The 22,328-nt window shown below is 42.8% G+C and overlaps 1 protein-coding gene across 1 annotated transcript in view; it reads right to left on the bottom strand.

Moving 5' to 3' along the window:
• LOC122816730 overlaps positions 1–22,328 on the bottom strand; it is a 2,226,031-nt gene that overhangs the window by 398,985 nt on the left and 1,804,718 nt on the right. The gene's annotated exons all lie outside the window — the stretch shown is intronic.

The following is a 22,328-nucleotide window of genomic DNA, read 5'->3' as shown; positions in this document are numbered from 1 at the left end:
CCTCAGCAAAAAATGGTTCAAGGATTTTGGATGCTGGCTACCCTGATGGGACAAAATGAGCAGGCTCAGGAGATAGGAAAATCCTGCACAGGAGGGATGGATCCCAGTTGAAAGGGAAGTTTACTCTCTAGATTGAGAGAGCATTCTTTTGAAAGCCTTGAAGGCCAAGCCAGGGACAGATCTAGGGATCTTCAGTGAAGAAGTTGAAGCCCCTGAGAAAGGTTTGTGTCAAAAAAACACTCAGATTGGCTTAGAAGGTGACCTCAAGAGCCAGTTAGAAGAAAATGAGGTAGAGTGGGGGAAACTGGAGGAAACGGTGACAAAAGTGGGAATTTGGGGAAATTGGACAATAAAAAGAGAAATGGCAGGAGGAACCAAACAGAAAAGTTCACCAATCCAACAAAATAGCGTACAAAACTTTTAATGACCGCTTTCATCAAAAGACTTCATCAGAATCTTTTTTAAATTGGACAATAAATGTAGAAATTTGTGGAGAAACAGTGGTGAGACAAACAGAGCTCTGGAAGTTTGCACTATAACTTCCAATGGGTGGAGCCTAAGCTTTTTAGTTGAATCACATTATGTCCTCACATTTCAAACAAATGTTTATATTACTTTAACCATAGAGGTTACTAAAAAAGTGTAAATGGCAAGCTCTTCAGCAAAACTACTTTTTTATTTATAGTATTCTTTAGTTTCTAGATCTCAAACTGGATTTTATAAGTTGCAGTAAACATAAAATCTATTATGTTTGTAATATTTTGTGAACTTACAATATCTCAGCACCCACTCAAGCTACACACATACTGTTAAGCAGCATTTTACTCATTCAGCTGATAACTTTCATATGATACTACTCAGTTCCGTCTGTGCTACTTGGTTGTCGATACATTTAGAAAAACGTGAAATTATTTATGTAGAAAGCAATTAATATCTCTTTACCTGCACTAGACAGAAGTCAGTTATCAACACAGTTGTGCTTGCCACCGTGTAAACTTTAAGATGACATCTTTTAATACTTTATATAAAGCATGGTTTTGGAATTGATAAAGCAAATATGATCAAAGCAATATATGACACCTGGAGGCATCATTAGGATGTAACTGCAGAAATACCTGGAGTCTTCACTTGGCTGCACTGACAAGGTGTCTATAAGCTAGGCATTTTACAGACATGGTAGTGGCATAAAGATTCCACATTAACCTGGTGAGGTTCAAGGAAGTGTGATAACTCCTTTTTATGTGATATATAAATTTAGTATCTTTCTATACCTTCATGGTTAAACTAGATTTTGCCAAGATTTTTTTTTTTAACTTTTAAGAGGATTACATTAGTGTGACTACCATGATGTAATTCAGGAGTTATATTAACAGTGACCTACAATGCTGAAATAAAAATGATCAAGTACATAAAATTCTTACCCTGTCAGTTGAATGGCAAAAGCCCCCCCCCACGCATGTACACAATGTGTCTTATAAATAAGCTATCATTTCTTCTCTCAACTGAGATATTTTACTCAACTCTTACATTTGGGAACATGCATTCCCTCCGCCAAAGCAGGTCTTGGCCTATGCCATAGTAAAATAGAATGCCTAGCCAATTCACTCCCACCCACAATTACCTCCGTACCATCATGCACCAACTTCAAAACGTTGTTAAAAGCGCACCTAAAAACATGCTGGCTGTGCCCTTGCAACTCCCACTCTAATATCATCCACCCCATCCAACTACTACCTTTCTTTCCACTCCACTAACTACCTTGATTATAGCAAGCTCAGATGCTCATAAGCCTAGTACTTATTATACAGCAGGAACTTCTCATTGTTACATTTGTTAATGCCCGTTATGTACTTCACAGATAAAGATTCTAGTTGTCTACTGATGTACTATGTTATTCATCTGTAAATATGTTGTAAGTAATTTCTATGTTAAATTGTTAATCGCTATGTAATCCAATGTAACTGTCTGTTTATTTTACTGTGGAGCTTTTCTCCCCGGGCCTCCGCTGAAAATGGATCCACGTCCAGTAGGACACTCCCAGTCAACAAATTTAAATAAATAAATAAATAAATAAAATTCACCCCACAACCAACTGAGCAAATGGATTTTCTGAAAATAAACAAAAAGAACAATATGACACTTTCATAGTTATATGGATATATAAACACACATATATATATATATATATATATATATATACATACCCATCTTAAATAGAGTTTCTAGCAGTAGTTGTTGGATGGGGGCAGATTCGGACACGGGACAAAAAGGAAAGTTCTAGCCATAACTGTGCTCAATAATTTTGCCACAATATACTCTGGGAAAACTGAGCCGAGAAACAAGCAGGACATTTAATCATACAATGTACAAGCAATTAAGTGATACACCCATATCTCACCATGTGGTAATACAATGTTAGCTGCCTGAACGAATTTAGAAATTAGTCTCAGGCAGACATAATTTGATTGAAATCCTCTATTTGTCTCAAGATTTCAGGCATACACTAACATTTGGACAAGGCAATTTACTGAATTTATTTTCAAGTGTGTGTGTATTTTTTTTTAGTCTGATATTGTACTTTCATTGCCTGCAAGTCGACTTGAATTCTGCATTATGATGAACCCATTTTGCAGTTCAACCTCTATAACAGCATGGTCTGATGCACATCCAAGGAATGAAGCATTCTTACCCTTATTCTTTGGTTCTGGAAAGAACACGAGGAGATTAACAGAGTGAATTCTGAGACAACTTTTGGCAAGAAAGAGAGGTTAGTGTGTAACACAACCCTTTCCCTATGTAAAATCAAGTAAGATTTATTGACCATGTGAGCTTGCAGCCTTGAAGATATCAGAGCAATTAGCAAAACAGTTTTAATATATAGATCTTCCCTAATATAGATCCATACTAAGCTAACTGCCCTTGCGAGCCATTTTAAGCTTAGCCAATTATCCCTTGTGAGACTCAAACCTTGCATCTTGTGTTTGTAAGGCAAACACCTTAACCATTAGGCCACCCTCCCAACCTGATCAAAATGAAGAACTTGAGATCAGCTTGCACTGCTGGTTCAAAGGGTAGTAACGTCAATTTTTCAGAACATAGTGGAGAGCCTCACGGAGGAGGAATTTGCTTGTGAGGGAGTATCACATACAATACTCCTTTCATGAACTGTTTTATTACAGGAGGAGGTGGGTCCACTGGCAGACAAGCAGAGATGGCTGCTAAATGCACCTTAATGGACACACAGAATAAGACATCCTGAAGTAACTCACACGGATATTTCAAGACAAAAGGGATGTTAAACTCAGGGGACCTTCTGTACCCATTTAGAAAACCTCATTCATTTATAAATCTTAAGATTTTCTAGTAGCAGGTTTTCTGGCCTCATTTAACACCTGCTGCACATTCTCATGAAAAAATAGTAACCAACAATGGAGAGTAGAATGAATCATCCTGGCTGTCATTTATAATTGCTCCAAACTGGGGTGCACCAGTCATCCCTAAGACTGTGACAGCAAATCCAGACAGCGAGGAAGTCTGTGGTAATTGCTCTTGGTCAATACCATTAGCATGGAGAACCAAGACTGCCTGGGCCAAGAGAGGTTACACCACAATGATCTCAGGCATTTCTTTCTAAGCCTTTAGAAGTACCTTGTGAATCAGTGGAAATGCACAGAAAAATATTCCCATCCAAAAGAACAAGAACGAGTTCTCCAAGCATGGTTACAAGGATGTCTAGAACAGAATTTCTCCAGCTGTCTGCTTTGAAAGAAGGTAAACAGATCTAGCTAAGGCATTCCCCACATCTACACTAGATCCTCGAACACCAATGCCTTGAGCTGCCACTTGTACTGGTCTGCCCAGGATATGTTTAGTCTGTTTACCAAAATGTTTTTGCTCTGACAGGATGTATGATGTCTAAAGAGTCAGAGAATGTAAATCCAGTTCAGAGGCCATCACTGCCAACCAGCACAGAGGGTATGACCTCACACCCCTTTGTTTGTTGAGGTAGCACATCACTGTGGTGCTTTCTGTAACAACAAGATGAGAGCAAGGAGTCCACAGATGGTGAAGGACTTAACATATGAATCACCACCATTTCCTTGATATTGATGTGTTTCTGTGCATCCTTGTCCCCCAGGTAGCCTGCACTTGCACTACATTTGACAATGCTCCCTAAGTGAAGGTTGATGAATCTGTCTGGACAGACAGTGCTGGAACACGTGGGTAGAAGGGAAGTCCGAGACTGATACTTAACTGTGCTCTTCACCACTGTAACTTCTGTCTGATGAATGGTCAGCAATGGCAGCTAGGATCCCAGACAACATAGGTGCTGGGTCCAACAATTTTGATATACTGATTTTTCATCATGTGGAGACTGGTGAATGGTATCATGAGAATCAAGGATGTCATCAGTCCTAGAATATTTAGGCATTCGCTTGTCGAGGTGATGTTCCTCCTGGAGAATTCCTGAAACATTATCTGGTATGACAGGATTTTATCTTTGGGAAGAAAGACCATTCTTTTGCTAGTGTCGATTATGTACTACAGGAAGACCAGCCTTTGTGAGAGTACCAGATACTATTTCCAAAGGTTCAACTTGAAGTCTAGCTGGGAGAGTAAGGTGAGACCTTCTCTATTGATTCCCAACACCTAGATACACACTCGGCAGATCAGCAAATCATCCAATTAAGGAAAAATGTGAATGGCAAGAGTCAGGCAGTATGCCACTACTGGGGAAAGGCATTTGGTAAACACTTGAGGTGCACTGGATAGCCCAAAAGGCAATACAGAGAATTAATAATACAAACCAGGCAACAAATCTCAGACATCTCCTGAACCAATAAGCAATACGGATATGATGATACACATCCGTCAAAGTCCAGGGTAAACGTGAAGCAGTGGTTAGGAAAAGAGGAAGCACTGTCTACAGGGTGAGCATCAACAACTTGGGGACTTTGGCAAAGGTATTCGGAACAAATATGTCAAACACCGGTCTCCATGAAAGCTGTTTTTTGGAAACCAGGTAAATTCTGGAGTAGAAAAGTACAGTTTTGTACCTACCATAAATGTAGATGTTCGAAGATCCACATTGCTGCAGTCCTTACACTTGGGTAGTCCGCTGTCCTCGGTCGGCCCGAATATCAAAGTATAAGGCTGACGTCGGTCAAGGCGCATTAGACTGACATCAGGACGTCAGGGTACAAATGCGCATGACTGACGTCATATCCTCAGTCTTTTCTTGCCCCAGATGTCAGAAGACCCTAAAAAGAAAGGTCAAAACCAAAAGACAGCAAACAACCAACCAACCACCCTTGCACTAATAATATGTACAATATATACAATATACACAATATTTACAACCCAACCCACACAACCGCCTCTAACTACAGAGGGAAGGAGGGAGGGTAAATTGGACTGCAGCAATGTGGATCTTGAACATCTACATTTATGGTAGGTACAAAACTGTACTATGTTCTTCATCTCACATTGCTGCAGTCCTTACACTTGGGTAGAATCCCAAAGCAGAGGTAAGGGAGGATGGCAAAACTATAAAGAAGCAGGAGCTGCCAAAATGCCCTGTAAAATAGCAGTGGCAAAACCAGCCCTAGATTTAGAGTAAAGTGGAAGGTGATAATGTTTAGAGAAAGTATGCACTGAACTCCAAGTAGCTGCCTCCAAAATATCTTTAGTTGCCACCCCCCTTAAAAAAGCTGTCGAAGTGGCAGTAGCCCTAGTGGAATGAGGCCTAATCCCAGCTGGAATCTCCTTGCCATGATGGGAATAACAGAAAGCAATGCAAAACCCAATCCACTTAGAAATAGTTTGTTTTGACACAGGCTTGCCCTGAGAACTCAAAGCAAAAGAAACAAATAACTGCTGAGACTGCCTGAACCCTCTAGTTCTGCTCAAATAATATCGCAACTGCCTGTGTACATCTAAAGTGTGCAAAATCTTTTCCCCTTTATTTTGGGGATTTGCATAAAAAGTAGGCAAATGAATAGTTTGGTTTAAAGCCACACTACAAACCACTTTAGGCATAAAGGAAGGATTAGTGCAAAGATACCCTATCCTTATGGAAAATTAAGAAAGGCTCAACCGCCATAAGGGCCTGCAATTCAGAAACCCTTCTTGCAGAGGTAATGGCCAACAAAAAAGCAGTCTTCCATGATAAATATTTCAACTCGGTAGTAGCTGCAGGCTCAAAAGGTTGTAGAGTGAGTTTCTCCAACACAAAATTGAGATCCCAAGCAGGAGTAGGAGCTCACGTGGGGGTCTTATATTCTTTGCCCCTCTAAGAAATTGCTTGAACAAAGGATGAGAAAACAATGGTGGGTCACAATCATAGTGAGCGAAATTGCTGCAGCATGAACCTTAATAGAAGAGAAGGACAAACCTTTGTCCAGTAACTCAGTAAGATATTGAAGAGCCACACTTAAATTAGGCTCAGAAACATCAAAATCCTTTGCTGCACTCCAAAATAAAAATCTCTTCCATTTATCTGCGTACACTTTCCTTGTACTAGGCCTTCTAGCTTCCAAAATAACATTCAAAACTTGCTGTGGAAGTTGAGACCCTCTATGGTTCAAAACAGAATATGCCAGGCTGTTAGGTGAAGAGAGTGAAGCTTGACATTGAGCAAATGACTGTCCTCCTGAGACAACAGGTGTGGAATCAAAGGCAAAGGCCATGGAGGCTCCCGTACCAGACTTCTCAGTAATGGGTACCAGTGCTGTCGAGGCCAATCTGGAGCTATTAAAATCATCTTTGGCTTGTCCTGTCTGACCTTTAGAAGTATCTTTGGGAGGAGAGGCAGAGGTGGAAAGGCATACACATGAAGATTGCTCCAATTGAAAGAAAGAGCATCCACTTTCCAAGCTGTGGGATGGAACCTTTTCGTGCAAAACTTTGGCAGCTGGTGGTTTAGTGGAGAAGCGAACAGATCTATGTCTGGAGTTCCCCATGACACTGTCAATTTCCGAAATACATGAGGATCCAATTTCCACTCGTGGGGATCCATAATTCGTCTGCGCAACACATCTGCTAAGGAGTTCTGTGCTCCCGGCAGAAACCTTGCCTGAAGATTTAGCTGTAAACTGAGAGCAGTCTCCCACAAAATCATTGCTTGCCTGCATAGAGGATAAGAATGTGTTCCCCCTTGCTTGTTGATGTACCACATGACAGTTGTGTTGTCTGTTAGAATCAACACCTGCCCTGGAAGAAGTAAATCCTTGAAAGCTATTAATGCAAACTGGACTGCTAACATCTCCTTCAAGTTGATATGTAGATGTTGTAGTCTGGCAGGCCACTTGTCTTGTATCCACTTTCCATTTAGATGAGCTCCCCAAGCTTTGTCTGAGGCATCTGTCGTTAGAATCTGACTCGCCTCTGGCCGGGTCACAGAGAGTCCCTTGTTTAGGTGACATTCCTGAGCCCACCACAAAAATTCCTTTTGAATGCAAGGTATTATTTGAATGACAGTGTCCAGATCCTGGCAGTGCTGTGTCCATACGTTTTGAGATACCATTGTAGCTTCCTCATATGCAGTTTGGCATTGGGAAGCACCAGAATACAAGATGCCATGAACCCCAAGGCTTGAAGGACTGTCCTTGCAGTCAGCCTGGACTGATGAGACAATTGATGAAAGTAAAGGGAAAGATTCTTTTGTTTGTCCGGGGTCAAAAAGGCCATCTGGGATGCTGTATTCAGTCTTACACCCAGAAAGCACATGTCCTGAGAGGGTACTAGACTGGACTTTATTTCGTTCACAGAATACCCCAGGCATCTTAGCACTGCTATCACATATTCCAAATGATGAAGAAGCTCGTCCCTCCCTTGAGCCAGAATCAGGCAATCGTCCAAATAAGGACAGATCTGTATTCCTTTTAGCCTGAAGAAAGCTATCACTGGAGCCAGAACTTTCGTGAACACTCTGGGCGCAGTAGATAAGCCAAAGGGCAATGCAGAGAACTGATAATGAGAAGTCCCAGCCCGAAAACGCAGATACTTCCTGCAACTCATTCTGATAGGAACATGAAGGTAAGCCTCCTTGAGATCCAAAGTTACCATCCAATGATCTTTGCCCAGCAGAGGTAAAAGCTGTTGTAACGTCATTTTGAACTTGGGAATGTCCAGATAAGTGTTGAGGATAGATAAATCCAAAATTGGTCTCCACATGTTCCCCTTCTTTGGTACTAGGAACAGGCGAGAATAAAATCCTAGGCCCACTTCTGGCATAGGGACCGGCTGTATGGCCCCTATTTGAAGTAACAGAGAAATTTGTTTGTGAGCCTCTATTCTTTGCTGAGGAGGAACGTCTGGCATGCCTTTGAAAGGAGGCAAGGTATGGAAATAAAACCTGTAACCTTGGTGTATGATATCCAATACCCATCTGTCTTGGGTAATTAAACTCCAATTTTCCTTGAAAAGTGCCAACCTTCCTCCCAAAGGTGCTGCCAGACGAGAAGGCTCTGGCAGCTGAAAAGGTAGGTCATTGGGTCTGTTTACGAAAGGACTGACCCCTGCCCTCACCCGAGGACTGTGCAGGTGAACTCCCTGTTCTAGGCCTGAAAGAGCCCTGAGCTCTGCCCTACCACGTCTAGATCTACCCCTAGACTGGGAATCATAAGAAGGATACGTCCACCCCTTGGTAGGCCAATTTCTACTAAACTTCGGAGGCTGAACCTGCAAAAAATCTTTAACAGTCTGCATAGACTTAGCCTTGTCTTCCATTTTCTTTAAGACTGCCTCAACAGGTGAACCAAACAACACATCAGATTGTAAAGGAGCATCTAAAATCCTTGTCTTAACATGGTCAGATAAATTCTGGTCCCTCAGCCAGGCGTGCCTGCGAAGAACTGACCCAGTGGCAGCCACCCTAGACGAGGCCTGTACAGCATCAAAACCACATTGCAAAGAATGCTTACTCACCTGTTCAGAAACATGTACTAAATCTTGTAACTCTTTACACTCAATACCTTCCGCCAGAGCATCTACCTTAGACTTCAATTGAGAAAGTAGATAGTTTTGGTATTTCAACATGTGAAACTGGCAATTCAAAGCCCTCATAGCTAGGGTGGAAGAAGTATAGACTTTCTTTCCCCATCTATCCAAAGCCCTGGCCTCTTTATCTGGAGGAACCGGATTTTTAACAACAGAAGCCTTAACACCCTTAGGCCCCTGACTAACAGTTTCTGGGTCCGCCCTAGGACTCTTAATAAGATACTTATGAGCTTCAGGCACCCTGTAATACCTATCCAGTTTAACAGGAGCAGGAGGCAAAGAATCAGGATTAAGAGAAGCCTCTGCAAACACATCTTCCACAACATCCAGAACAGGAGGTATAGCCAAAGGCCTATGCTGGGGTAAAACAAAAATTCCCTAAGCCTTTTCCTGGAATCAGAGAAGTCCTGACCTTCCCACTTAAAATGCTCCCTCATGGAATGAAGAGTCTCTGATAAAAAAAATCCTCAGGAGGAGAAGCAGAAGGAGTAGAATCATCCACATCAGAATCAGAATAAGGAGAATACTCCTGCAAGTCTTCAGCCGAAGACTCTGAAACATCCGAAGCCTGCTCAAAACTCCCCAACTCAGGTTCCACCCTAGGTCTCTTATCAGGAGGGGGCAAAGAACCTCTAATCAAAGTAATCAAATCTTCTGCCATTTTAAGCATATGCTTCTTGGGCACAGATCCTGAAGAACTAGGGGTGACACCAACTGAAGCTAAACCTGGCCTGCCTCTGGGAGAAGCCTTGGAAACAGAAGGAGAGGGTCTAACCACCCTAGGAAGGGAGGGGAGTACAGTAACCTGAGAAGCCCCTTCAGCCTGACCTGCCTCCTGAGAGGCCACATCCTGCAATAACAAAGTCTCCCCCTGGGACTCCAGAGAAACCTCCGGCTGAACCCCCGGCTCCACCGATACCTCTAAAGAACCGGCGTCCGGTACGGACGGCTCTTCTAGCCTAGGCTTAGCTGCTTTGTCCTTGCGCTTCTTCGAAGAAGCGGACGTCGGAGCATCCGACGGCATATTATAATTGCACCGCTTCCCGAAGACTAACCTGGCACAATCTAACCTTCTCTTAATAGTGCGCTTATTGAATCTAGCACAAAAGCGACACCCAACAACGTCGTGCTCAGGCCCTAAACAAGGAATACACAAGGTATGATAATCTCTATGCGGTATCGGTTTCCCACAAGAAATACAGTTATTCACTTTTTCTGACATCCGGTAAACCACTGAGGCAAGAAAAAACTAAAATATTCCCCAACGGGGTACTTAGCCAACTTTGACTCAGTCTGAAACTCCGAATTCGAAAAATTTCAGAACGCCGAACGGCACTTGCAACGCTGCTTCTGCATCGGACCATGCGGCAAAAAAGACTGAGGATATGACATCGGTCATGCGCATTTGTACCCTGACGTCCTGATGTCAGTCTAATGCGCCTTGACCGACGTCAGCCTTATACTTTGATATTCGGGCCGACCGAGGACAGCGGACTACCCAAGTGTAAGGACTGCAGCAATGTGAGATGAAGAACATCCTTTCATTCTTTCTTTAGGAGGTACCATTTTTCTGACCTGAGTTCAGCATTTGCCAGAGAGTAAAAGGAATAACAGTTTGGTCTCACAGGTGAGGCGGGAATCCCCTTGGATGGATTCAAATATTCCTTTCACTGGCACCTGTAACCACTGCCAATGATGCGGAGTACCCATTTATCAGAAACCACTGATGGCCAGGCCACCTTGTTCAGAGTTAACTTTTGAGATGGGGTATCTGGAGGGAAACCTGAGAAAGCCTGGTTCAGTTCCTCAGTATAGTCATAGGTTAGAAGGGGGTGGGGTGGGGTGGGTAAATCCTTTATGAGAAAGGAAAGGACAATCGTGTAAGCAAACTTACCATAACAGTAGCTGCTCGAATGACCTATGGGTTAAATCCTGCCCATGATATAACAGCCGGCCAGCTTCCAAATCTTTAGGGCGCCTTTCATGCCCTCAAAATGTCTGGCAGCTCGAGCTGACCAGAGCTGACTTGACCAAAAGACAACTGTAAAATTCTCCTGCAGGTGTTGCAAATGGAGTGGGCAGAACTACCATTCTCTCCCCTAAGATTAATGAGCTGTTAGCGGCTAATTCCCAACATCTCCTAGTCTCTCCAGCTTCTCTACCCCTAATGAAAAAAGAAGTTATGTCTTACAGTAACATTCCATCTGTGTTGTTGATCTTCTTTCATTCATTACTGATGGGTTATTGGTTACGTCCTCAGAACTGAGCCGGCCAATATCAAGCTCGCGTCAGCCAAAAACTTTCGAGCCAAGGTCCTACTCAAACAGCTCTGCTCCCTGTTACCTCAGATCGAGTTTGCAAGTTGATAGATAAAAGTAGAGGCTACCTCTGGTCATAAAGTACAGTTGTGTACACTTACCATAAATGTAGATGTTCGAGTGTATTCACTGTTGCAGTCATTACATTTGGGTAATCTGCTGGCAGGTTGTCCTCAGTCGGCCTGAATAACAAAGTCTTGGGTCCTGCGTCAGTTGCGGTCTCCTCTTCCATGACGCCAGGTCGTCAGGGGGTATAAAACATGCAGCCGATGCCATTTTATTCAGTTTTTCTTGCCCCAGATGTCAGGTGCCCCCCCAAATGGGGAGCAAAAAAAAAAAAAAAAAAAAAAAATATATATATATATATATATATATATATATATATATATGTAAATGCACCTTTTAGCAACATAAACTTTACCTTCATCTAAAAGCAAATACACCACAAAGGCTTTAGTATATAGTGAAGGAAAGAAAAGTTATACAAAAGGGGGATGGCGGGTGGGTAACCCAGACTGCAACAGTGAATACACTCGAACATCTACATTTATGATAAGTGTACACAACTGTACTATGTTCTTCGTGTTTCACTGTTGCAGTCATTACATTTGGGTAGAATCCCAAAGCTATGGATATAGCATTAGGAGCGGCTATAAGGCCCTGCAGAACTGCAATGGCAAAGCCTGCCCTGGATTTGGTGAAGAGCGGCAAATGATAATGCTTTGTGAAGTATGAACAGAGCTCCAAGTAGCAGCCTCTAGAATGTCTTTGGTTGGAACCCCTCTGAGAAAAGCTGCTGAGGTAGAGGCAGCCCTGGTGGAATGTGACCTGATCCCCTTGGGCACAGATTTACCATGGTGCAAGCAGCAGAAACGAATGCAGTGGCTTATCCACTTAGAAATAGTCTGCTTTGATATAGCCTTCCCCTCTGACCCTACAGCAAATACTACCGGTAGTTGCTCAGATTTCCTTAGAGATATGGTCCTGTTTAAGTAGAATCTTAGTTGTCTGTGTACATCCAATGAATGCAGAATCCACTCCCCCTTGTTCTGCGGATTTGGGTAAAATGTCGGCAGGTGAATTGTCTGGTTAAGAGCCACACTGGATACCACCTTGGGCATAAAAGAAGGATTGGTCCTGAGGGACACCCTGTCCGGGTAAAATGTAATACAAGGCTCCACAGCCATGAGAGCCTGTAGTTCCAAAACCCTTCTTGCTGAAGTGACTGCCAAGAGGAAAGCTGTTTTCCAAGATAGAAATTTTATATCTGCAGTAGCTGCTGGTTGAAAAGGAGGCAGGGTGAGTTTTTCCAGCACAAAACTTAGGTCCCATGCAGGAGTTGGTGATCTTCTGGGAGACCTTAACATTTTGGCCCCTCTAAGATACTGTTTAAGCAGAGGATGAGAAAAGAGAGAAAGCTCTGTGTTGTAATGAGCTGAGATGGCAGAGGCAAGCATTTCAGTCAAATATTGTAAAATTTGAGGAATATTGGGCTTTGCTGTGTCCATTTCTTGTGCTTGGTTCCAAGCACAGAATCTCTCCTATTTATCAGCATAAGATTTTCTAGTACTAGGCCTTCTGGCTTCCAAAATGACATCCATCACAGATTTACTGAGAGGTGTTGTTTGAATAATTAAATGATCAGCCATGCTGCAAGGTTCAGAGTTTGGAGCTGAGTGTGCAGAATTTGATTGTTCTGCTGAGACAGTAGATGAGGAATTTGAGGCAAGTACCAAGGAGGAAGTTGAGACATATTCCTTACAGTTGGGTACCAGTGCTGGTGAGGCCAGTACGGAGCAACTAGGATCATTTTTGGTTTTTCCTGTCTGACTTTTAGTAAGACCTTGGAGAGAAGAGGAAGAGGGGGAAAGGCACAGACTGATAGATTTTTCCAACTGATGGATAGGGCATCCACTTTCCATGCTTTTCTGTGATAAGTTCTTGTAGAGAATTTGTCCAGCTGATAATTTTGGGAAGAGGCAAACAGATCTATGTCTGGGCTTCCCCATTTCTGTGTTAACATGCTGAAGATTTGTGGATCCAGTTTTTATTCATGCGGGTCCATAAAATTTCTGCTTAGGTCATCTGCCAGAGTATTTTGCTTTCCTGGCAGGAATTGAGCTTGAAGATGTATTTGGTAAGTCAAGGCTGTGTTCCACAATGCCATGGCTAGTCTGCAAAGGGGGTAGGAATGGGTACCCCCATGCTTGTTTATGTACCACATAACTGTGGTGTTGTCCATCTTTATCAGTAGTTGTCCTGGATGAAGTAAGTCCTTGAAGGCTGTCAGAGCATTCTGAACAGCTAGCATTTCTTTCTGGTTGATACGCAGATGCATTTGGTTTGGGCTCCATTTGCCCTGAATGCATCTCCCTGCCAGGTGGGCCCCCCAAGCATAGTCTGATGCATCTGTAGTTAGGGTTTGGGTGGCAGAGGGTAGAGTGAATGACAGTCCCTTGTTTTGATGACATGTCTTTGCCCACCAAAGAAACTCCTGTTGTAGGCAGGGAATGAGAGGAATCATTGTTTCCAGACTGTGACAATGTTGACTCCATAAACTTTTTAGGCACCATTGAAGTTTCCTCATATGCAGTCTCGCATATGGAATTAGTAGAATGCAGGATGCCATGAACCCCAAAGCCTGCAGAATTTGTCTTGCAGATAACTGGGTTTTTGTTGCCATTTGTTTGAAGTATGTTGTCAATTGCATTTGTTTGCCTGGCGTGAGGTAAGCCATCTGGGCAGTTGTATTCAAGCTTGCACCCAGGAATGTAATTATTTGAGAGGGTACCAGTTGTGATTTCTTTTAGTTTATGGTGTACCCTAGGCATGCTAGAAGACTTTTTACAAACGCCAGATGTTGACGAGTGTCCTTTGTCCTCTGCCTGAATGAGACAATCGTCCAGATAAGGATAAATTTGAATGTTTCTTTGTCTGCAGAATGCAATTACTGGTGCCAGGCACTTTGTAAAGACCCTGGGCGCAGTAGATAAGCCAAAAGGCAGTGGAGAGACTTGGTAATGCAACAATCCTGCATTGAAATGGAGGTACCTTCTGCAAGATTCCCTTATTGGGATATGCAGGTATGCCTCTTAAGTCTAGAGTGACTAACCAAGCATTCTTGCTTAACATAGGCAGGAGCTGTTGTAAAGTCAGCATTTTGAATTTTGGAATGTCCAGGAATGTGTTCAGAATCGATAAGTCCAGTATTGGACTCCATGAATTGTCATTCCTGGGTACCAGGAAAAGTCTTGAATAAAATCCTTGTCCTTTTTCCTTTTCTGGTACCGGTTGAATAGCCCCCATATCCACAAGGGACGTGACTTGTTTCTGGGCTTCTGCCCACTGGTTTTGTGGCAGATCTGGCCATCCGTTTGGAATTGGCAAAGTATGGAAATGAAATCTGTACCCCTGGGATACTATGTTTAATACCCACTTGTCCTGGGTAATTAACTGCCAATTTTGAGCATGAAGTGCAAGTTTTCCACCCAAGAGGGCTGCCAAAAGATAAGTGCTTGGAAATGGTCGAGGAAAGTCATTGAGACTGCTTACTGTAGGGTTGTGCTTTGTTACCTTCAGATTTGGAGGTGGTGGCACCCCATTGCTTTGACTTGTAAGATCTCTGTGATTGATATCTGGAGCCTTTTGAGCACCTGGGTTTGCCCTGAGTGGCTCTGTTGGAAACAGGAAAGGACCAGTTTTTAGTAGGCCAGTGCCTACTGAATCTGGGTGGCTGCACTTGCAAGAAATCTTTTACAGTTTGCATAAATTAACTTTGTCTTCCATTTTCTTTAAAACCTCTTCTGCCTTATTACCAAACAAAGTATCATGTTGCAAAGGGGCATCCAACAATTTAGCTTTAACATGCTCAGGCAGATTTTGCTCCTTGAGCCAGGCATGCCTTCTTATCACAGATCCAGTAACGGCAGCCCTACAAGAGGCCTCCAAGGAATCAAAACCACATTGCAAAGTACGCTTTCCAACCTGTTCTGCTGGATGCAATAAATTCTGTAAATCTATTTTCCACACAATCAGAAATCAACATCATTTTCTGTTTCAGTAAGCCCATAACATGCTGCTGATATTTAAGCATATGAAACTGGCAGTTTAAAGCCCTGATTGCCAAGGTTGCAGAAGTATAAACCTTCTTACCCCATCTATCAAGCTCCCGGGAATCTCTATCAGAAGAGGGAGGATTTTTGGCTGTAGAAGCCTTAACACCCTTGGGACCCTGAGAAATAGTCTCAGGATCAGCAGCAGGATTTTTGAAAAGAAATTTGTGGGAGTCAGGAACCCTGTAATATCTGTCTGGCTTACTAGGAGCTGGAGGCAGGGAATCAGGAGCCATGCTTGATTCCAAGAACACATCATCAACAATGTGCAATACAGGAGGTACTGTCAAAGGCCTATGCTGAGGAAGAAGAAGGAAATCCCTAAGCCTGTTTTTGGATTCAGAGAAGTCCTGACTCTCCCAGTGAAAATGTTCCCTTAAAGTATACAAAGTCGCTCCAAAAGAATAATCCTCAGGAGGAGATGCAGAAGGGATGGATTCCTCTGCATCAGAATCCTCATAAGGTGGAATGGAAAATTCTTGATCAGAAGAGGAATCAGAAGAAATGGAAACCTGATCTGAAGATTCATAATCAATGCCTTGCCTAGGCCTCTTAGCAAGGGGGTTGGGAACCCCTGATCAAGGTAATTAAATCCTCAGCCATTTTGATTATTTGTTTTTTAGGCATAGGGGCCTGAGCACATGGTTCATGCATCGTTTTTTTAGACACAGAAGTTGATTTTGACCTTGTTTTTGTTGATGGCGTCGGTTTAGTATAAAAATGTTGAGGCCTGAAAACACCAGCAGAAGCCGGTGCCTGCTCAGCAGCTCCGGACCCATGCAAAGGAGAGACATCCGCGGGTTCAATACTTTGGAATCTCACGGCATTCCAGACTCCGAATGGGTCTCGGTAGAGGCCTGCAACTCAAAAGTAGCGAGTATCAGGGGCTGCAAAAGCACCTCACTGAGTACTGGCGAACCGGTGACTGGCTTAAGAGAAGCTTCATCGTTGGTTCTAGACCTCGACGGTCTGTCTCTTTTTCCTTGCGTTTTTTTTTTTTTTTTTTTTTTTAACTCCGGTAGTTGGATTGCTAACTGACGACATTTCAGGGTAGTTAAATCTTGAACCAAAATATTTAGAAGCAAAAATATATTGACGCTTAATAGTGCGTTGGTTAACTTTAGCACAAAACCGACAGCAAGGCACGTTGTGATCAGGGCCTAGGCAAGGAATACAGTACAAATGAAAATCCTTATGAGGTATTTGCTTCTCACAAGTACTGCAATTATTAAATTTTACTGACATCGGTAAGGAGCAAGAAAAAGTTTCCCCAACGGGGTACTTCGCTTTTGTTTTAAGACTTCTGTTCTGAAACTCGATAACGAAAATTTCAGGAGTCGGCTGACTGGCACTTGCGAACTGTTTCTGCTTCGGGCACCGCGCGGCAAGAAAGACTGATTAAAATGGGGTTGGCTGCATGTTTTATACCCCTGACGACCTGATGTCATGGAAGAGGAGACAGCAACCGACGCAGGACTCAAGACTTTGTTATTCAGGTCGACTGAGGGAAACCTGCCAGCAGATTACCCAAATGTAATGACTGCAACAGTGAAACACGAAGAACATCCAGGACTGCAACAGTGAATACACTCGAACATCTACATTTATGGTAAGTGTACACAACTGTACTATGTTCTTCGTGTTTCACTGTTGCAGTCATCACATTTGGGTAGATTCCCAAAGCTAAGGATGGGAGGAGGAATTTAGATAGCATTAGGACCAGCTATAAGGCCCTGCAAGACTGCAGTGGCAAAGCCAGCTCTGGATTTAGAGAAAATTGGCAGATGGTAATGCTTGGTGAAAGTATGTACAGAATTCCAGGTAGCAGCTCCTAGGATGTCCCTGGTAGGGAAGCCTCTGAGAAAGGCTGTAGAGGTAGATTAAGCCCTGGTTGAGTGGGGTCTGATCCCCTGTGGGATAGGTTTTCCATGGTGCTTGTAGCAGAAATGAATACAATGGCCTATCCATTTGGAAATGGTTTGCTTTGAAATAGCCTTCCCCTCTGTCCCTGCAGCAAATGCCACCAGCAGTTGGTCAGATTTCCTTTGAGGTTTAGTCCTGTCCAAGTAGAATCTAAGTTGTCTGTGCACATCTAAGGAGTACAGTATCCGTTCCCCTTTCTTCTGTGGATTAGGAAAGAAGGTTGGCAAATGAATGGACTGATTAAGGGCCACACTGGATACCACCTTGGGCCTGAAGAATTGGTCCTGAGGGACACCCTATCCGCATGAAAGATGATGAAAGGCTCCACTGCCATGGTAATTCAGATACCCTTCTTGCTGAAGTGATGGCTAAAAGAAAGGCTGTTTTCCAAGAAAGGAATTTTAAATCTGCACTAGCAGCTGGCTCGAAAGGAGGAAGAGAGAGTTTCTCCAATACAAAGTTAAGGTCCCAGGCTGGAGTTGGGGCACTTCTGGGTGGTATTACATTTTTGGCCCCTCTGAGGAACTGCTTGAGCAGTGGATGCAAGAAGAGGGGAGGTTCTGTATTATAGTGAGCTGAAATGGCTGAGGCATGAATTTTGATGGAGGAAAAAGAAAGTCCCTTGTGAAGCATCTCAGTTAAGTATTGTAAAATCTGAGGTAAGTTGGGCACTGCTGTGCTCATCCCTTGAGAATGGTTCCAGGCACAGAATATTTTCCATTTTTCAACATAAGATATTCTAGTACTAGGCCTCCTTGCCTCTAAAATGATATCCATCACTGGTTTACTGAGGGATGGTAAGGGACAGATTAGGTAATTAGCCAGGCTGCTAGGTTCAGGGTTTGAAGCTGAGGGTGCAGAATTTGATACTCCTGTTGGGACAACAGGGTAGGGGTCAGAGGCAGGTGCCATGGGACTAGCAGAGACACACTGCACAAGAGGGGGTACAAGTGTTGGCGAGGCTAGTCTGGTGCAATCAATATCGTCCTTGGTTTGTCCTGTGTGATCTTTAGTAGTACTTTGGAGAGAAGAGGCAGAGGAGGAAAGGCATAAACTGATAGGTTTTTCCAGCTGAAGGACAGGGCATCCACTTTCCAAGCCTGTTTGTGTGGAGTCCTTGTGCAAAATTTGTCCAATTGGCAGTTCTGGGGGGATGCAAACAGGTCTATATCTGGGCTCCCCCATTTGTTTGTTAGCATGTTGAAAATCTTTGGTTCCAGTTTCCACTCGTGTGGGTCCATGAGGTTTCTGCTTAGTCCGTCTGCCAGCATATTTAGTTTTCCTGGCAGGAACTGAGCTTGTAGATGCACTTGGTAGCTCAAGGCTGTGTTCCGCAATGTCATGGCTTGTCTGCAGAGGGGGTAAGAATGGGACCCCCCTACCTGTTTATGTACCACATAATAGTGGTGTTGTCTGTCTTTATCATTAATTGTCCTGGAAGAATGTGGTCTTTGAAGGCTGTCAGAGCATTTTGGACAGCTAACATTTCTTTTTGATTGATATGCAAGTGCATTTGACTTGGGTTCCATTCGCCCTTAATGCACTTCCCTGCCAGGTGAGCCCCCCATGCATAGTCTGATGAGTCTGTTAGGGTTTGGGCGGCATGGGGTAGGGTGAATGCAGTCCCTTGTTTAGGTGGCACGCCTCTGCCCACCAAAGAAATTCTAGGCATAGGCAAAGTATGATAGGAATCATTGCGTCTAGATCCTGAAAATGTTGACACCATAGGTTTTTTAGGTACCATTGTAGTTTCCTCATATGCAGTCTTGCATATGGAATTAGAAGAATGCAGGAGGCCATGAATTCCAAGGCTTACAATATTTGCCTTGCAGATAATAGGGTTTTCGTGCCCACTAGTTTGAAGTAGGTTGTGAGATGAATTTGTTTCTCTGGCGTGAGGAAAGCCATCTGGGAAGTTGTATTCAAGCTTGCTCCCAGGAATATAATTTGTTGACAGGGTACCAGGTGTGATTTCTTTTCATTTATAGTGTACCCCAGACAAGTTAGCACTCTTTGTACAAAAGCCAGACGATTCAAAAATATGTCCTGGCTTTCTGCCTGAATTAGACAATCGTCCAGGTATGGGTATATTTGAATATTTCTTAGCCTGCAAAATGCAATGACTGGGGCTAGGCACTTTGGTTTATCTACTGTGCCCAGGGATTTCACAAAGGGCAGTGCAGAGAACTGGTAGTGATTGTAGCCTGCTTTGAAGTGAAGTTTGCATTTGTCAGCTTCTCTTTTTAAGCTTTCAATAAATTGAGTTTTAACAGCCTGAAGTTTGAAGCTGTGGATGACATCGTTTGGACAATTTCATCTTTTCAGCTTTTTACGCTCCAGTGAAGTATATGTTTTTGTCAGCTTTGCTCACAAAGCAGCTATCAATTGTGCTATTAACTGTGCTTTAACAACTTGAAGCCTAAAGTTGTGGATGTTAATCACTAGGCTAATTATTTCAGTGAAGTTTGCATTTTATCAACTTCTCTTTTTAAGCTTTCAATAAACTGAGTTTTAACAGCCTGAAGTTTGAAGCTGTGGATGACAACAGTTTGGATACTCAACTATTTTCAGTTCATCACATTCTAGTGAAGTTTACATCCTATCAGCTTCACTTTTTAAGCGATTAATAAATTGTGTTTTAACAGTCTGAAGCCTGAAGCTGTGGACGGCACCCAAGGTCTTTTTGCTTTGTTCATTTGTCTACCCCTCAGTGTCTTTAGTAGTGGTGAGGAGAATTTATTTCTTGTTTTGTTGTTTGTTTCTCCCACTCTACACATGGCAGAAGGGCAAACAGGAGCAGCAGTAAAAGCGAAATCATGTAATTTTCCCGTTTTTCTAGAGACATTGCAAACCCACTTTTAACTATTAATTTTACTAGTGACTGTTTAGCACCTAATACTACAAACCTGGCAGTAGATGCTAGTTTTTCTGACACGCTTCGTGAAGTAGAAAATGCTGCTTATTGCTTAAAAAGGTTTCAATGGCAACGTTTCCACTTGGAAGCTTGCCTATTTTATCAGATAGTGCCAAAAGGAATGAGAGTTAAATGCCTTCCCTCTTATGGAAACACCTGTCCAGAGCTGTTAGCTCAATTGCAAAGGATCAATTTGGAAACTAGCCAAAAATACATGAGGCTGCTCATCGATTTTTTTAAACCTGAAGAACAAATTTCCTCTTTTATTTCTAAGAAACAAGAAGAACTGGAACGTTGTGATTTGCAGGACCAGCATTTATGTCAGATTGAACAGTTAGTAGTGAACTTAAACACTTATGACAATAAGCTTAAACAACAAAAAATGGGTAAACTAAATCGAGATCATAGGGATTTCACTAACTGTCATATCTTTGAATGGCCTAGAGAGGATAATACCAGTCGAGGACGTCCCCATTTTTCAACTACCAAACAAAGGAAAGCCATACAAGGTTTGTCTGTAAAAGAGACTGCTAACACTTTGCATCCTTCTCGAAAAACTACTACCTCATCAACTTCTCTTCCCTCTTCAACTTCTTCTACAGGAGAGGAGGTTCCTACTGTCAGCATTGATATTGTCACCAGGGATCAGGGAGGTACTGGTACTAACGATACCAATGATGGTAGTAATTCCAACACCACCATTAATTGTGCTACTAGACCTAAAGAAGCGACGACGCACCTACCAGTAAACTGGCCGTTGCCGGTTTTTGTGAGGGAGAATTCGTACAGGCCACAGAGGACGCAGAGCCAAGAATGCAAACAGAAGAAGTTTGTGGATTAAATATTGGGGGTAATGACTTAGTAGTTAACTTATCCAAAATCACACTGGATCCTGAAGTCATCAGCCTGTTAAATAAGGGGCTGAGTTTTATTCCAGCTGTTTCTTCTGATGTGAATGAATTCATGACGGATGTTAGGTTGTTCTGCAGGAACGTGTCTCTGAAATGTATTTTTGGAGAAGGTTCTACGAAAGAACAGCAGACGTATAAGAAATTGAGTTTATTTACTCCAGTTAATCCTCCTCAAGTAGAACTTTTTATGAGATTGTGTGAGGATGAGATAAACAAGGTGGGAGGTACAACAGATAAAGCTAAGAGTTGTTTCTATAATTTAAACAGGAAAGAAAAAGAGGCTCTCCAACAGTTGAGAAGGACAGATAGCTTGGTGATCAAACCAGCAGATAAAGGTGGCTGCATAGAATTGATGGATGCAGACTGGTATCGTAATAAAGTTTCACTGATGTTGGATGACAACATGACTTATCGCAAACTGAGTAAGAAAGAAGTAAATCAGAGAATTGAACGTATCAGAGGGAGCACCTATGATCTATTGATGGAAAGAAGGATCCGTCAAGATTTATATGAATTTTTTGAAACACCTCATCCTATGTTTCCCAGCATTGGTGGATTACCTAAGATACACAAAGACCTTTTGGACCCTCCCTTACGTCCCATTGTCTCTGGGAGAGGATGGATCACTGAATCCATATCAATGTATGTTGAAAATGAAGTCAAGAAAGCTTTGCATTATGCTACCACTGTCTTAAAGGATACAAGCAGCTTCTTGAAAGACTTGTTCTCCACTGTTAAGTCTCTGGACGGTTTTGATAACCTTCTACTTGTAACTATGGACATAACCAGTCTCTTTACTGTGATCCCCCATGAGTATGGTCTGAAAGCCTTACATGATTTTCTGATTAGACAATTTAACAATGGAACCTCTTTGTTCTCTGCTGGAATTAGTCCTTGAGAATAACATCTTTATGTATGGAGATACCTTTTATTTGCAAACTTGGGGTGTGGCCATGGGAAAGTACAGTTTTGTACCTACCATAAATGTAGATGTCCGATAGGTATGCATCTGCAGTCATCACATATGGGTTGTCCTGCCTCAGGCAGCCCTTTGGTCGGCCGGATTCCAAAGTCTGGGTCCAGCGTCGGCTGAAGTCGCCCCTTCCCCGACGTCAGAGCGCCTGGGGTATAAAAGCGTCAGCCGACGCCA

Source organism: Protopterus annectens, chromosome 12.part0 (genome assembly GCF_019279795.1).
Source record: "Protopterus annectens isolate FY-2018-M chromosome 12.part0, PAN1.0, whole genome shotgun sequence".
NCBI classification, from domain to species: Eukaryota; Metazoa; Chordata; order Ceratodontiformes; family Protopteridae; genus Protopterus; species Protopterus annectens.
The sequence above is the reverse complement of the archived record's forward strand: the minus strand, read 5'-3'. Positions and strand labels throughout refer to the sequence as shown.